The sequence below is a fragment of the Aegilops tauschii genome, chromosome 2 (assembly GCF_002575655.3).
Source record: "Aegilops tauschii subsp. strangulata cultivar AL8/78 chromosome 2, Aet v6.0, whole genome shotgun sequence".
Lineage (NCBI taxonomy): Eukaryota > Viridiplantae > Streptophyta > Magnoliopsida > Poales > Poaceae > Aegilops > Aegilops tauschii.
Window position 1 is genome coordinate 46255842 of NC_053036.3, and position 18588 is coordinate 46274429.

Consider the following 18588-nt stretch of genomic DNA (forward strand, 5'->3'; position numbering starts at 1 on the left):
CTAGAACAAGATATGACTCTATATGAATGCCTCCGGTGGTGTACCGGGATGGGCGATGAATCAAGAGTGACATGTACGAAATATTATGCATGGTGGCTTTGCCACAAGTACGATGTCAACTACATGATCATGCAAGGAAATATGACAATGATGATACGTGTCATGATGATAAACGGAACGGTGGAAAGTTGCATGGCAATATATCTCGGAATGGCTATGGAAATGCCATAATAGGTAGGTATGGTGGCTGTTTTGAGGAAGATATAAGGAGGTTTACGTGTGATAGAGCGTATCGTATCACGGGGTTTGGATGCACCGGCGAAGTCTGCACCAACTCTCAAGGTGAGAAAGGGCAATGCACGGTACCGAAGAGGCTAGCAATGATGGAAAGGTAAAAGTGTGTATAATCCATGGACTCAACATTAGTCAAAAGAACTCATATACTTATTGCAAAAACCTACAAGTAATCAAAAACCAAGCACTACGCGCATGGTCCTAGGGGGATAGATTGGTAGGAAAAGACCATCGCTCGTCCCCGACCGCCACTCATAAGGATGCACAATCTAAGAACACCTCATGTTTCAAATTTGTTACACAACTTTTACCATACGTGCATGCTATGGGACTTGCTAACTTCAACACAAGCATTCTTTAAATTCATAATCACCCAACTAGCATAACTTTAATATCACTACCTCCATATCTCAAAACAATTATCAAGTATCAAATTGATCATATCATCCAATTCACTTTCTATGATAGTTTTTATTATACCCAACTTGGATGCCTACCATTCTAGGACCAATTTTATAACCATAGAAAATACCATGATGTTCTAAGAGACTCTCAAAATAATATAAGTGAAGCATGAGAGATCAACAATTTCTTCAAAATTAAGCCACCATCGTGCTCTAAAAAATATAAGTGAAGCACTAGAGCAAAAACTATCTAGCTCAAAAGATATAAGTGAAGCTCATAGAGTATTCTAATAAATTCTAATCATGTGGGTTTCTCCCAAAAGGTGTTTACAGCAAGGATGATTGTGGAAAACTAAAAAGCAAAGAATAATATCATACAAGACGCTCCAAGCAAAACACATATCATGTGGTGAATAAAAATATAGCTCCAAGTAAAGTTACCGATAAACGAAGACGAAAGAGGGGATGCCTTACCGGGGCATCCCCAAGCTTAGGCTTTTGGCTATTCTTGAATATATTGGGGTTCCATGGGCATCCCCAAGCTTAGGCTCTTGCCACTCCTTATTCCATAGTCCATCAAATCTTTACCCAAAACTTGAAAACTTCACAACACAAAACTCAACAGAAATCTCGTAAGCTCCGTTAGCGAAAGAAAACAAAACACCACTTCAAGGTACTGTAATGAACTCATTCTTTATTTATATTGGTGTTAAACCTACTGTATTCCAACTTCTCTATGGTTTATAAACTATTTTACTAGCCATAGATACATCAAAATAAGCAAACAACACACGGAAAACAGAATCTGTCAAAAACAGAACAGTCTGAAGTAATCTGTAACTGTCGCAAACTTCTGGAACTCAGAAAAATCTACAAAAATAGGACGACCAAGATAATTTGTTTATTGATCTACTGCAATTTGAATCAGTATTTTATCACGTCCTGGTGATTTTAAACAATTGTTTTCGTGAACAGAAAGTTTCTGGAATTTTCAGCAAGATCAAAGATTTGTCATCCAAGAAAATCCTATAGGTTCTACTTAGCACAAACACTAATTAAAACATGAAAACACATCTAAACAGAAATTATATGATAAATTTATTACTAAACATAAACAAAAACAAAAAACACAAAGAAAATTGGGTTGCCTCCCAACTAGCGCTATTGTTTAACGCCCCTAGCTAGGCATGAAAACAAGGATAGATCTAAGTGGCGCCATCTTTGGCACTCAATTCTTTAATAGAGCACTTATAATCCTTAGGAGTTTATTTCTTTTTAGTAATGATTAAGCTTTTGTAGGCAAGAAATCAAGAAACTCATTTGTAGCAAAAGGTTCCTTAATGATAGCAAGAAAATTGGGATGAACACTTACCGATTTGAGATCAGCACTTTATTTACTAGAGGATTCACCCTTATTTTTAGGAACATACATAACCTTGGCAATTTTGGTAGGAGGGGTTGGGGTATTTTTCATAGATGAAAAGGCAGATCCAAAATTGGTGATAACATCCTCTAGTTTACTAATTCTTGTAGAATCAAGATCTATTCTTTCATTAACTAAAGGTTCTTTTTCTTTAAAAAATTTCAAGGTAACTCCAACCCTAGATCCATATTGGGTAATCTGATTGTGGATCTTTTTATCCAAATTTTCAATTAACTCAATAGTGGCAATTTTATTTTCAATAATTTCAAGCCTTTGCATCACATGTTCCAAAGTTAAAATAGTTCCATTAACCAAAAGAGGGGGTGGACCAAACAAATCTAACATGGAATTATAGGCATCAAAAGTGTGGCTACCCAAGAAGTTTCCTCCGGTAATGGTATCAAGAATATATCTATTCCAAGGAGTAATGCCTACATAAAAATTGCGAAGAAGAGCGGAAGTGGATTGCTTCCTAGTAGATCTATTTTGAGCATTGCAAATTCTATGCCAAGCATCTTTTAGATTTTCTCCCTCCCTTTGTTTAAAATTGAGAACTTCATGATCAGGAGTATTAATAATGATAGGTGAACTAGCCATAGCGACAAGATATACGACCCAACACACGAGCAAACAAAAAGCAAGCAAAAGAGAGCGAAGAAGATTGGGAAAGAGAGGGCGAATAAAACGGCAGGGGTGAAGTGGGGGAGAGGAAAACGAGAGGCAAATGGCAAATAATGTAAATGCGAGGGAGATGAGTTTGTGATGGGTACTTGGTATGTCTTGACTTGAGCGAAGACCTCCCACGCAACGGCGCCAGAAATCCTTCTTGCTACGTCTTGAGCTTGCGTTGGTTTTCCTTGAAGAGGAAAGGGTGATGCAGCACAGTAGCGTAAGTATTTCCCTCAGTTTTTGAGAACCAAGGTATCAATCCAGTAGGAGGCTCCTCAAAAGTCCCACACACCTACACAAACAAACAAAGAACTCGCAACCAACACAATAAAGGGGTTGTCAATCCCTTCACGGCCACTTGCCAAAGTGAGATCTGATAGAGATAATATGATAAGATAAATATATTTTTGGTATTTTATAATATAGATTGGAAAAGTAAAGATGCGAATAAAAGTAAATAGCAAACTTATATGATAAAAGATAGACCCGGGGGCCATAGGTTTCACTAGTGGCTTCTCTCAAGATAGCATAAGGATTACGGTGGGTGAACAAATTACTGTCGAGCAACTAATAGAAAAGCGAATAATTATGAGATTACCTAGGCATGATCATGTATATAGGCATCACGTCCGTGACAAGTAGACCGACTCCTGCCTGCATCTACTACTATTACTCCACACATCAACCGCTATCCAGCATGCATCTAGAGTATTAAGTTCATAAAGAACAGAGTAACGCATTAAGAAAGATGACATGATGTAGAGGGATAAACTCATGCAATATGATATAAACCCCATCTTTTTATCCTTGATGGCAACAATACAATACGTGCCTTGCTTCCCCTGCTGTCACTGGGAAAGGACACCACAAGATTGAAACCAAAGCTAAGCACTTCTCCTATTGCAAGAAAGATCAATCTAGTAGGCCAAACCAAACTGATAATTCAAAGAGACTTGCAAAGATAACTTAATCACACATAAAAGAATTCAAGGAGATTCAAATATTTCTCATAGATAAACTTGATCATAAACCCACAATTCATCGGATCTCGACAAACACACCGCAAAAAGAGTTACATCGAATAGATCTCCAAGAAGATCGAGGAGAACTTTGTATTGAGATTCAAAGAGAGAGAAGAAGCCATCTAGCTAATAACTATGGACCCGAAGGTCTGTGGTAAACTACTCACAACTCATCGGAGGGGCTATGGTGTTGATGTAGAAGCCCTCCATGGTCGATTCCCCCTCCGGCGGAGCGCCGGCGAAGGCTCCAAGATGGGATCTCGTGGATACAGAAGGTTACGGTGGGGGAAAAAGTTTTTCATTGTCGCCTCTGATGTTTTCGGGGTACGTGGGTATATATAGGAGGAAGAAGTAGGTCGGTGGATGCCCGAGGGGCCCACGAGACAGGGGGCGCGCCCACCAGGGAAGGGCGCACCCTCCACCCTCGTGGCCTCCTCGATTGCTTCTTGACGTGCACTCCAAGTCCTTTGGATCACGTTCGTTCCAAAAACCACGCTCCCGAAGGTTTCATTCCGTTTGGACTCCATTTGATATTCCTTTTCTTTGAAACACTGAGGTAGGCAAAAAAACAGCAATATGGGCTGGGCCTCCGGTTAGTAGGTTAGTCCCAAAAATGATATAAATGTGTAAAGTAAAGCCCATAAACATCCAAAACGGGTAATATAATAGCATGGAACAATCAAAAATTATAGATACGTTGGAGACATATCAATCGGCTTGTATCCCTTTTGAATATTAAGGCTATGCTCGGCCAGCCTGCGTGGGATCCCTGGCATGTCTGAGGGGTGCTAGGCAAAGATGTCCCAATTCTCGCGTAAGAATGCCCGCAGTGCGGCGTCGATTGTGGGGTCCAGTTGTGCGCCAATGGTTGCTATTTTTGTAGGGTCCGTTGGGTGGACTTAGAATTTGACGATTTCATCCGCTGGCTTGAAAGAGGTGGATTTGGATCGTTTGTCGAGAATCACATCGTCCCTATCCACTGTGGAGCGTAGTGCAGTTAATTCTTCGGTCGCTAGGGCTTCGGACAATGACTCAAGGGCGAGGGCGGCGGTTTTGTTTTCGGCGCGGAGTGCTATGTCCGGGTCACTGGCTAGAGTGATGATTCCGTTGGGCCCGGGCATCTTGAGCTTCATGTACCCATAATTGGGTATGGCTTGAAAGCTCGCGAATGCATCCCGCCCTAAAAGGGCGTGGTATCCACTATTGAACGGGGCCACTTGGAATGTTATCTCTTCGGACCTGTAATTTTCCGGCGTGCCGAATACCACATCAAGGGTGATTTTTCCCGCACATCGCACCTCCCGACTAGGGATAATCCCTCGGAAGGTAGTGCTGCTTTGCTCAATGCGGCCTTTGTCTATTTCCATCTTGTTGAGAGTTTCCTCGTAAATGAGGTTTAATCTGCTGCCGCCGTCCATGAGCACTTTAGTAAGCTGAAAGCCGTTCACAACTGGACTAAGGACCAAAGCGGCTAGAGCTCGGACTGTTCGGAATGGTGGTTCATCACTGGCATTAAAGGTTATAGCCGTGTCGTTCTAGGGATTTGTTGCTGCAACGTGGCAGACTTCGGCGAGGCTGCGGAGTGCTCTCTTCCGCCTGTTATTTGAGGCGAAAGTCTTGAAGACTGTCAATATTGTATTGTTGCTTTCTACAGTATGATGCTCTACGGTATTGTTGATGAGGAGATCCTCGCCGCTCTTGGCCACTTGCTGAAGTATCCAACATGCTCTAAGGCTGTGTGTTGGTATGGTATCCGGTGTGGTGTGAATTCTGCATGGCCCATTGAGCCATCCCTCCAATACGGTTCCACGCCCTGTAGTGGGCCTTGGTTTCTTTGTGATTGGATCCGGTGACTTGTGAGAGTGCACCCTTTTAGTTCGGACGAGGGGTTTATTGAGGGCCGGTGGATCCCAGAATTTTTCTTGGGTTTTCCAGGCGCTTTCCATCGCACAGTACTTCTGTACTATGGCCACCAAGTCAGCAAGTGTACTATGTCACGGCGACGTATGGCGTTGAGGATTCCCCTGTCCATGCAAGTTTTGCAAAATAACGAAATTGCGTCTTCCTCGCGACAGTCCTTGACCTTGTTCACTACAAGGAGGAATCTGGCCCAAAAGTGATGTACTGTCTCTTGGGACTCTTGTCTAATGTGGGAAAGATCGCTTGTATCTGGGCGGGTGGGTAGATTTAAGTCCGAACCCTGACCCGATCTAAGACTCAGAGGCAGAGGAGCTTCCGAACTTGGCAGTTCGGGCTCTGGGATGCTGCCCAATTTTTCTGGCCCGCTGTCCGATTCTAAGTTCGGAGCTTGGGTCGTGTCCTCCCGCAGACGGGTATCCAGCTCGGAGAGCTCGGGAATCCGGACATAGTTCGTACTCAAAATAGAGGAAGAATCGCTCCATAGCTCCTCCACCACCGCTATCTGATGGGTGACCGGCAGAGAGTTAATCTCTCTTTGGTCGGGTTTAAGCCCGATCCGATCATAGTCTGTAGCGACTCCCAGGGCGGCGATGCGATCCAAGAGCTCGTTCAAGGACGAAAGCTCAATTGGATCCATCCGCTCGGCGTATTCCGAGCTGACGTCGAGGTTGTTTTCGATGACCCGAGAAGTCATCATCGGCGCGGCGGCTGAACGGGCGGTCATGACGAAGCCGCCTAGTCGGAGAGTTTGGCCTAAAGCCAGAGCTCCCCCAGAGGTGATGTTGTCCTTCATAACAAGGCGAGCCATCAAACCTTACCGTGACGACACAGTGGAACTCTCAATGAAAGCACCAATGTCGGTGTCAAAACCGGCGGATCTCGGGTAGGGGGTCCCGAACTGTGTGTCTAAGGCTAATGGTAACAGGAGGCGGGGGACACAATGTTTACCCAGGTTCGGGCCCTCTCAATGGAGGTAATGCCCTACTTCCTGCTTGATTGATCTTGATCATATGAGTATTACAAGAGTTGATCTACCACGAGATCGTAGAGGCTAAACCCTAGAAGCTAGCCTACGATTATGATTGTTGATGGCCTACGGACTAAACCCTTCGGTTTATATAGACACCGGAGGGGGCTAGGGTTACACAGAGTCGGTTACGGAGAAGGAGATCTACATATCCGAATTGCCAAGCTTGCCTTCCACGCAAAGGAGAATCCCACCCGGACACGGGACGGAATCTTCAATCTTGTATCTTCATAGTCCAACAGTACGGCCAAAGTATATAGTCCGGCTGTCCGAGGACCCCCTAATCCAGGACTCCCTCACTCCCCCACATCAGCAACTTCCCAGAAATACAAATCACACGAATCTTCCCTTTTCTGCACGAATCAAATTGGAAGATCATCAACCAAACTATTAAAATCAGCAACTGAAAGCAGCAGAACAACACTTAAACATATTATTACCCCATTATTCGGGCATTTGTAGAAGACTCGGCCAGGGTTGAGGATTGTGGTTGAGACGCGACGGATGACTCTGCGTGATTTGCAGCAGTGGCACCACACCAACGGCAGCGGGTTGCGATGAGCAACCGGCTGCGGTGCGCGTGCCAGGGGGGTGTGATGAGACCCACGGGCGATGGTACGGGTGGCGACTTGGCACATATTTGGTTGTTGCCTGCTGAAGAGCAGGTGGACGAGCAGCCAGCGGACATGGTTGCTGCGGTCAGAGCTTCTGATGCTAGGCGGAGTAAGTAGAGAAGAGGAGAAGCGAACGTTGGATATGTGAGTTTCATTACTTGCAGAGTAGCCTAGCACCATATATAGTCATAGTCTAGGTTTGGATTCGAACCAGCTACAGGAGCACGTCTCTCTTTTTTCTAAAACTCAGCAACGTCTCTTTATTGGTACACTAGCTTGTTCGGCCTTCTCAAGTCTTTGATTCCTCCACCTGACATCTGGGACCCACCGGAAGGGCCTCTGTATTTCACGAAAAAAATGTGCCCCCCGCTGTCGGTGTCAAAACCGGCGGATCTCGGGTAGGGGGTCCCGAACTGTGCGTCTTAAGGTCGATGGTAACAGGAGACAGGGGACACGATGTTTACCCAGGTCCGGGCCCTCTCTATGGAGGTAATACCCTACTTCCTGCTTGATTGATCTTGATGAATATGAGTGTTACAAGAGTTGATCTACCACGAGATCGTAGAGGCTAAACCATAAAAGCTAGCCTATGGTTACGATAATGAGTATCTGCCTATCCGGACTATGCTCTCCAGTTTATATAGACACCGGAGAGATCTAGGGTTACATGGAGTCGGTTACATAGAAAGGAATCTACATGATTGATCGCCAAGCTTGCCTTCCACGCCAAGGAGAGTCCCGTCCGGACACAAGTGCGGTCTTCGGTCTTCACATCTTCATGGCCCGTCAGTCCGGCCCATGGCTAACAGGCCGGACGCCCGAGGACCCCTTAGTCCAGGACTCCCTCAGTAGCCCCCGAACCAGGCTTCAATGACGAGGTGTTCGATGTCCGGATTGTCTTCGGCATTGCAAGGCGGGTTCTTCCTTTGATGACGTCCACGTAATGTATTCAGCCACGGATTCAATGCTTCTCTCCTCGGCTTCCGCGCGTTTAATAGCTTCGTCTTCCACATGTCGAGAGAATGCAGAAGGTTAGGGCATTTTTGCAAATAACACCCTATCCATGCAAGGCAGAGTGCCTATTTAAAGAGATTGGATCTTAGATCCATTCGACACTATGCCGAGAAAAATCCCCGGAGACTACCAGGAGAAACCATTCCAACATGGCTAGTATTCCCAGCTCCTCCTCACGTCCCGGCCCAGAGAAAGGCAAGTGGGAGAAGTGTTCTGTGACCCACAGTCAACTGGCGGAGCTGCAAACGCAGGGATTCCTTCCTCCCACGGATCTGGTCCCTGTTTGAGCAGGGCTGTCCTCTTTCGATGGCGAGACCCAAGCGGAGGACTTCCCCAGCCCATCTGGGGGGGAGCGAGTGTGTTTCGTTCCCTTTCTATTAAGAGGCGTTGGATTTCCAATCCACCCGTTCCTGCGAGGGCTCCTGGAGTACTACGGCCTCCAGCTACACAACTTCACTCCCGCTTCCATCCTGCATATCGAAGGTTACCTCGCTTTATGCGAATTATTTCTGGGCGTTGAGGCTCATTTTGAACTGTGGAGAAAATCGTTTTGCCTTGTCCCGCGTAACCACAAGGGGTCGATATTTGAGGTGGGCGGAGCCGAAGTATGGCGCACCACCGATACCGGATACCCGTCTGGCACACCGAGGAGGGCATCCGAAAAATGGCCTTCCGAATGGTTCTACATCGAGGACGTCGCACTTCCTGACCCAATTCGAAAGGGTCTTCCTGAGTTCGTCAGAGTTCCGCTGAAGAAATGCCACAGTTGGCATCCCCGGAGTCTTGAAGAGGATGACAGTGCAGACGTTAGTCAGCTCCTGGGCAAGATAGAGATGCTTGCCCAGTCCAGATTAACAATAGTTGAGGTAATGGCGACCTCCATAGTGCGAGGGGTTCAGCCGCTTCAATATAGGGGGCTCCCAATGTGGCACTACAACGGGGAGGATGACGCCTCCTGCTGTGGTCGAAAGGGTCCGGACACCCCCGCCGCTCTAGCCAAGATACTAGCCGAGCTGTTCAAAGGGGAAGAAGAGGAATTTCTCTGAATCAATCGCAGAGAGGGGTATTCCATGTATAATCCTCCCAGTTGGGTAAGCCCCAATTCTTCCACTTTACCCATTCTGCTTCCCAGGTCACCTTTAACAGATATCTAATCCGTTTATAACAGAATTGGCGAAAAATCACCGGGGGGCTCTACAGCCCCGCCCCACAGCCAGAGAGCCACGACCGGGAACTAGATCCCAGGTTTGAAGAGGATCCGGACATATTCGTGGTACTTGCGGAAGGGGTGTTTCACCAGGCAAGCTACGACGGCACAGAATTGGCCATTATCGCCGATTTTCCTGGTCTTCTTCCTGCTTCCCACGTAAGTCATCAAGAAAAATCCTCCTCGAAAGAGTTTCCTCGCACTGCCTCACCTGCCGCACTACCTCGTGCTTCGAAGGGGAGGCGTTCGGCTCGTCATGCTACTCCGGGGGCGACTCCAAAGAGAGCGGCTCCAGTGCCAAGCAAGGCCTTTAAAAGGAAGGTCAATGAAGACCCGACCGGTCCCTCGTCGAAGAGGTACGGATTTGAAGCTGTACCTTAGTGGTCACGTCCAACCATAACTTGTACATTTGTCTTGTAGCAGGAAAAAGGTTCCCCGGACTATGTCCGGGGGTCCGGCCAGCCGTACTCCCAACAACTGGGATTTAGATCCCGTCGGAGAATCGAGGGCTGATATGAGAACAACGCCGGACTGCCCTTCGACCGAGGGTTCGGAAGATATGTCCGTTACCAACTCGGAAGTAGAGAGCGCCATGAATCATCGGCGCTGCGGGGCTGTTTTACGAGACCCCCAATTCTCGGAGAAGGCGTTCAAAGCCTTTGGTTCGGCTGACGCTTATATCCGGGCTGCTCGAACTGGGCTTAGCATAGCCACAAAGCAGTATTTAAAAGATGTGCAGGTAAATTTTCTTTGTCTGAATAGGATGACCATATGTCAGTAGCCCCCGAGACTGAAAGCAGTTGGTACAACTGATTTAAGGATCATTGTGTAACCAGGTTCTTACCGAGAAGAACAACCTGCTAACTCAAGAGCTAGAGCAGTGTCAGGCACAGCTAAATGCTGCCACCGCCGAGCTGGAAAATTCCAAGAAGGCAGCTGCCGGTAATATTTCCCTCCATAGAGGAACGATAACAATGACCGTATATCCGTCGGGCTAATATTGTTGCTGATCTCATAATAGGGTCATCGGATCAATATGATGAGAAGCTAGCCGCTGCTCTGAAAGGAGAGCAAAAAGCAAAAAAGATGCATGCCGCAGGCGAGCGTATACTGACACAAGCCATAATAGAGAAAAACAAGCTTCAGGATGCCAAGACCAGCTTGGGTATTGAGCTAAAAGATGCGCGGGGCTAGCTAGCCGACTCCATGAAGGAGAATAAGGAACTGCGAGGTGGTATATTCGGTATGTGTCCGAACTAACCTTTATAGTAGGTTGGTGATGAATGGAACTGATACAGTTATGATTGCAGGTATTTTGACAGGCCGTCCTGAAGGGGAGGTGTTCGAATCATCAAGTGATTTTCTGCAGAGGCTGTCGCAAGTACATGAGCGGGCTCGGTTGGCCATGCAGAGTGTTGCCAAGGCTTTATGGCCATCCGCCTCCCCTCCAAGAAGTATGGAGGAGCTTGTAGAGCTGTTCAAAGGAGCGCGGCGGCGCATCCGATTATGGAAAATATCGGCCTGCCGGGAGGGTGCGCGAGAAGCCTGGGCCATGGTGAAAACACGATACACGAAGTCGGATCCTAATCACATGGCCCATGTCGGACCTGTAGGGTCAGATGGGGAAGAAATTCCCGTTAGTTTAGTATATGACCAAGTAGAATTGGCCACTGAATACTCCCAGAAGGATTGTAAGTTAGACCACCTGCTGGACGGTATAGAGGAGGAAGTATTCAAGTCCAAGTGACTATGTACTGTCCGTCTAGCCGAATTGTATATCATTTGTCATGGCAGACCTTTTCGCCTCCCCCTCCGGACCCTAAGGTGCGGAGTGTTTCCGAATACCGTCATGGCCGAATAGACCAGGGTATGCGTGGAAAACTAGGCGTAGGGGTCATAGTTGCTTGAACAGACAAGTTGTATCCAGCTAGTTATGTTATATTACAGTTGTAAGGAACATCTTCCAGAGAGAATAGTTCCGTTAAGGGTTCCTTTCCCTGGGTGTGCATGCATTTAGTGTGCATGTCTGAATTGTGATGAGAGGATCACAGTGTATGTAACTTCTGGGGGCTCGCAATGAGTGCGGAAACGTCTTTAATTCACCGACCGGATATTCCCTTAAGAATGCTAGATTTCGGCTTCACCCAGTCTGAGGTACACATCCGGATGACCCGACAGTAGCAATCGCAAGGGTGCTCCCTTTATGCCCTAGCCGAACTAACGGGAACGTAGGGCATAAGCACAGGAGCCAGGCAACCCAGCTTGGCCAAAACTTAAGTCATATCGATGCATATAATGGCGAAGAAAAGGTACATATGGAAAAGAATGCATATGTGAAGAGCTTAATGCTCAAAGAATCATAACAAGCTTCTATCAAAGAAGCCCCCAGGTATGATGGACGTACATATTTAAAAATGTATACGTCCGTAGTGTACGGTCTAGCCGTTTGAAAGCATTAAGGCAAGAAAGGAAAAAATAACCGGAAAAGAGAGAACAAATAATGGAAACTAAAAGGGAGGAGGACAAACACAAAGAGTTCGGCGCTAGGCGTAGAATCGTCGGAGTCTGGCTGCATTCCAGGGGTTTGGCTCGAGGCGATTGTCGGATGCATCACGAAGACGGTACGCTCCTCCGGTGAGAACTTCATCAATTATGAAGGGACCCTCCCATTTGGGCTTGAGTTTGTCCTTTTTCTTCTCTGGTAGGCGTAGAACGAGTTCGCCAACATTGTAAGTCTTGGCCCATACTGCTCTGCTTTGGTATCTTCGAGCCTGTTGTTGATAGAATGCGGAACGAGCTTTTGCGACGTCGCGCTCCTCCTCCAAGGCATCTAGGTTGTCCTGACGATCTAGCTCGGCTTATCTCTCTTCGTACATACGGACTCTAGGTGAGTCATGTATAATATCGCAAGGTAACACATCCTCTGCATCGTACACCATGAAAAAGGGTGTGTATCCGGTAGTGCGGTTAGGCGTGGTCCGCAGCCCCCAGAGTACAGAGTCAAGCTCCTCAACCCAGTGCTTGTCTGATTCTTTCAAAGACCACACTAGTCTGGGTTTAATGCCGCTCATGATAAGACCATTGGCTCGTTCAACTTGACTGTTTGTTTGCAGGTGGTAGACAGAGGCGTAATCGAGCTTAATGCCTAGATTAGCACACCAGGTTTTCACCTCATCGGCTGTGAAATTGGAACCGTTGTCAGTGATGATGCTGTGTGGGACACCATAACAGTGCACCACATCGGATATGAATGCAATCACCGATCCGGACTCGGTCGTTTTAACTGGTCTAGCCTCTATCCACTTGGTGAATTTATCCACCATGACCAGCAGATATTTTTTCTTATGGCTTCCCCCTTTAAGGGGTCCAACCATGTCCAAGCCCCAGACCGCAAAGGGCCATGTAATGGGGATTGTTTGTAGGGCGGTTGGGGGCATATGGCTTTGGTTGGCGAAGAGCTGGCATCCAACGCAACGCTGGACGAGGTCCTGTGCGTCTGCTCGGGCAGTAGGCCAATAAAATCCTATACGGAAGGCCTTACTGACAAGTGCCCGGGCTGCGGCGTGGTTCCCACCAAGACAGGCGTGAATTTCTGCCAAAAGTTGCCGCCCCTCCTCCTCGGAGATACACCTTTGAAGGACTCCGGTAGTACTTTTCTTGTAGAGCTCTCCTTCGCGAACTTTATAGGCCTTCGAACACCGAACAATGTGGGGAGCCTTGTTCTGATCTTCCGGGAGCTCCTTCCTATTAAGGTAGGCCAAGAATGGTTCGGTCCACGGGGCAATAACTGCCATGATGAGGTGGGCCGATGGTGTTATTTCGGTGGCTGAGCCTCCGATGATGTCAGTATGTTCGCCATCTATGTTCGTGTTCGGAACGGGACTGTCATTGCTGTCTGCCCCTTGCCACACCACGGATGGCATAAATAGCCTTTCCAGGAAGATGTTAGGTGGGATAGGGTCGCGCTTAGCGCCGATGCGAGCAAGGACGTCCGCCGCCTGATTACTTTCGCGGGCGACATGATGAAATTCGAGCCCCTCGAACCGAGCCGACATCAAGACGGCGTCGCGATAAGCTGCCATCTTTGGATCTTTGGCATCAAAGTCTCCGTTAATTTGGGATATTGCGAGGTTTGAGTCCCTGCGCACCTCCAGGCGTTGTATGCCCATTGATATGGCCATCCAAAGGCCATGCAACAAGGCCTCGTATTCGGCTGCGTTGTTGGAGTCTGTGTATAATATTTGGAGTACGTACTGGACGATATCTCCCGTGGGGATGTTAATACGACACCCGCTCCTAGCCCCGCCAACATTTTGGAGCCATCAAAATGCATAACCCAGTTGGAATACGTGCCGTACTCTTTAGGGAGTTCGGCCTCTGTCCATTCGGCGACGAAGTCAGCCAGTACTTGGGATTTAATGGCTCGACGTGGTTTGTACGTGATGTCGAATGGAAGGAGCTCAATGGCCCATTTGGAAATCCGGCCAGTGGCGTCCCAATTGTTTATTATATCATTGAGGGGCACTTCAGAAGCCACCGTGATCGAACACTCCTGAAAGTAGTGTCGTAGCTTTCGAGATGCCATAAAGACTGCGTATGCTATCTTTTGATAGTGGGGGTACCGGGATTTGCATGGTGTGAGGACGGTGGATACGTAGTATACAGGCTTTTGGAGCGGAAATTTGTGTCCGTCCTGTTCTGACTCGACGACGAGTACGGCGCTCACCACCTGGTGTGTTGCCGATATGTATAGGAGCATTGGTTCGCCGATGTTTGGCGCGGCCAGGATTGGGTTGCTTGCCAGAAGGGCCTTTATTTCTTCCAGTCCGGCCGTCTCCGCGTCTGTCCACTCGAAATTGTTGGTGCGCCGTAGAAGGCGATAAAGTGGCAGTGCCTTTTCCCCCAATCTGGAGATAAAGCGGCTTAAAGCTGCCATGCACCCAGTGAGCTTCTGGACCTGTTTAAGTTCAGTTGGCGTAGCCAATTGTGACAGAGCTCGGATTTTGGCTGGATTTGCTTCAATTCCTCTGTTAGAAACGATGAAGCCCAGCAGTTTTCCAGCGGGGACGCCGAAGACGCACTTTTCCGGGTTAAGCTTGATGTCATATGTGCGAAGGTAGTTGAATGTGAGGCGCAAATCGTCTATTAGTGTTTCGACGTGTCTAGTTTTGATGACAACGTCGTCCACGTAGGCTTCCACTGTTTTGCTGATTTGTTTCTTGAGGCATGTTTGGATCATGCGCTGGTAGGTGGCGCCGGCGTTCTTGAGCCGGAAAGGCATGGTATTGAAGCAAAACGGCTCGTATGGCGTAATGAATGTTGTTGCAGCTTGATCGGACTCCTTCATTTTGATTTGATGGTATTCGTAATATGCATCGAGGAAGCACAGCGAGTCGTGTCCTGCGGTAGCGTCAATGATTTGATCAATGCGCGGGAGGGGGAAGGGATCCTTCGGGCAAGCCTTGTTAAGGTCTTTGAAATCGACGCACATGCGCCAGGATTTATCCTTCTTTGGTACCATTACCAGGTTTGCCAGCCAGTCCGGATGTTTAATGTCTCTAATGAATCCGGCCTCAATGAGTTTGGCCAGCTCTTCCCCCATAGCTTGTCGTTTGGGTTCGAAAAAGCGCCGAAGTGTTTGTTTGACCGGTTTGTATCCCTTCAGTATGTTGAGACTGTGTTCGGCCAACTCGTGCGGGATTCCTGGCATATCTGAGGGGTGCTAGGTGAATATATCCCAATTTGCGCGCAGGAAGTCTCGTAGTGCGGCATCGACTGTGGGGATGAGTTGCACTCTGATAGATGTTGTCTTCTTCGAGTCTGTTGGATGGACCTGAAATTTGACTATTTATTCTGTTGGCTTGAAGGAAGTGGATTTGGGTCGCTTGTCCAGGATCACATCGTTCCTATCCATAGTGGAGCGTAGTGCGGTTAATTCTTCGGCCACAAGGGCCTCAGACAATGCCTTGAGGGCCAGGGATACGGTTTTGCTCTCGGCGCGGAGTGCTATATCCGGATCGCTGTCGAGGGTTATTATTCCATTGGGCCCAGGCATTTTTAGCTTCATATACCCATAATGAGGTACAGCTTGGGAGCGCGTGAAGGCCTCTCGCCCTAACAGGGCGTGATATCCGCTGTTGAAAGGGGCCACCTGGAAAGTTATTTCTTCTATGGAGGCCCTTGCGGGTCGGACCCACCGCTGACAGGTCGGACCCACCAGCTATCTTCGCACGCAAGGAAGTGCCTCCTTATTACGCACAAAAGAATGAATACTCCCCCTGCCAGCTGGAATCCAGCATCATGGGAGGCCGACTTGTGGGCCTACCAAGTTGACGGGGACGAAGGGCTTTGTCAACTTAGTCAATATGAACGATTCTAGCTCCAGTTACCGTACGATGTTCATCCAACGGCAATAGTGCTTCTTCAACCTCTGGTCTTCTTGCTCCAGCCGCCCAAACCAGCGCCGGTCGTGTCGCGTGCTCCTGCCTCCCGTGGCCGGTTGTGATGCCGTGGAGGCCTCACCGCACCCTACTACTCCCACCGCTCGCTAGGCCATCCCTCTACTCACCCACACCCCCTGTTATTCTGCAGCGACGGCAGCCTCACACCGCAGCCGAACCAGTGAACCCTCGTACTCCTCTCCGCGTGGGCATCCACTGCCGTGTCTTCCCCGGCTCCGCATCGTCCCCTTCCTAGGCCTCGCCGTCGTCCACCTCCTTGGTGCTCTCGGCGCGGCGTGGTCAATGTGGTCAACGACCGACTTCTATCGGAAGAGTACTGTACGTGGAGAGGCTGACAGCTGGGTCCACGGCCGCAGCTGGGTCCATGGCCACAGCCCAGTTTTTTTGTGATTTGCCAAGTAAGTCGCTTTGTGAGGCCTGTTGGGCTGCAAATCTTTCAAGACGAGGAGAGCTTCATTCGGCTGGCCGAGAAAATGGCCTATCAGTAATGAGAAATGGGATGTACATTTTTAAAACACATCAAACCGGCAATTAGTTTCAAATTTCTTTTTTTCATTTCGAGATTTTAAATTGCATTGATTTTTATGCATGGACAATTTGTTGGATTTTATATTGATATACATTTATTTTTAAAATCAGTTTGAATGTGACTCGAAATTTCGGGATTAAAAACAGTTCGGACCGCACCGAAATATGCAAAAATTCGTATAATTTTTTAACCGTGGCCACAATATGTGTTGTAATGCTAACAAAAAGAATATGGGCTCCAAAAAAACCTTAAGAATTAGCAAATGGGCTATAAATTATTAGAAATAATGGCAGATGGCTGTATGATTTTTTCCACAGATTTGAGGCTTTCCTAAAAAAAGGTTGACGCACAAGCAGTGACTGTTGGATGTCCATCCAACTACCGTCGTGCTTCTTCAATCTCTGCTCTTCCTGCTCCAGCCGCTCAAACAAGCGCCGGCGGGACTGCCTGCTCTCTCCTCCCCGCGGCCGGCTATGCTGCCGCGCAGGCCTCATCGCCCCACCGTACTCCCATCGCTGGCCTAGCCATCCCTCTACTCACCCACACCTGTTGTTATTCTCCGGCGACGGCAGACGAACCAGTAAACCCTCGTGCAGTCGTACTCCCCTCCGCGTGGGAAACAACTGCCGAGTCTTCCCTGCCTCCGTGTTGTTCCCTTCCTAGGCCTCGCTGTCGTCCACCGCCCTGGTGCTCTCGGTGCGGCCTGGTCAACGTGGTCAATGACCGACATGCATCTGAAGTGGACTGTACGTGGAGAGGCTGACAGCTGGGACCACGGCCGCACACAAGGAAATGCCTCCTTATTACGCGCAAAATAATGATTCCTCCACCTGACATCTGGGACCCACCGAAAGGGCCTCTGTATTTCGTGAAAAAAAGGTTACCGCCGCTGACAGCTTGGACCCACCAGCTATATCTTCGCACGCAAGGAAGTGCCTCCTTATTACGCACAAAAAAATGAATACTCCCCCTGCTAGCTGGGACCCAGTATAGTGGCAGGCTTACTTGTGGGCCTACTAAGTTGACAGGGACGGAGGGCTTTGTCAACTTAGTCAATATGCACGATTCTAGCCCCAGTGACCGTACGATGTCCATCCAACGGCCCTAGTGCTTCTTCAACCTCTGGTCTTCTTGCTCCAGCCGCCCAAACCAGCGCCGGCCGTGCCTCGTGCTCCTGCCTCCCGTGGCCGGCTGCGATGCGGCGGAGGCCTCACCACCCCCTACTACTCCCACCGCTGGCCAGGCCATCCCTCTACTCGCCCACACCCCCCTGTTATTCTGCGGCGATGGCAGCCTCACACCGCAGCGAACCAGTGAACCCTCGTACTCCTCTCCGTGTGGGCATCCACTGCCGCGTCTTCCCCGGCTCCGCGTCGTCCCCTTCCTAGGCCTCGCCGTCGTCCATCGCCCTAGTGCTCTCGGCGCGGCGTGGTCAACGTGGTCAAGGAATGACTTCCATCGGAAGAGTACTGTACGTGGAGAGGCTGACAGCTGGGTCCACGACAGCCGCAAGGAAGTGCCTCCTTATTACGCGGAAAATAATTATTCCTCCACCTGACAGCACGGACCCACCGGACGGGCCACCGTATTTGGCGAAAAAAACGTTTCCCCCCTGGCTGCTGGGACCCACCGGACGGGCCAACGTATTTCACGAAAAAAATGTTCCCCCCGCTGTCAGCTCGGACCCACCGGAGGTGCCTCCTTATTACGCACAAAAAAATGAATACTCCCCCTGCTAGTTGGGACCCACCTTGGTGGGAGGCTGACTTGTGGGCCTACTAAGTTGACGGGGACGGAGTGCTTTGTCAACTTAGTCAATATGAACGATTCTAACTCCAGTGACCGTACGATGTCCATCCAACTGCCGTAGTGCTTCTTCAACCTCTGGTCTTCTTGCTCCAGCCGCCCAAAGCAGCGCCGGTCGTGCCGCATGCTCCTGCCTCCCGTGGCCGGCCGTGCTGCCGTGGAGGCCTCACCGTCCCCTACTATTCCCACCGCTGGCCA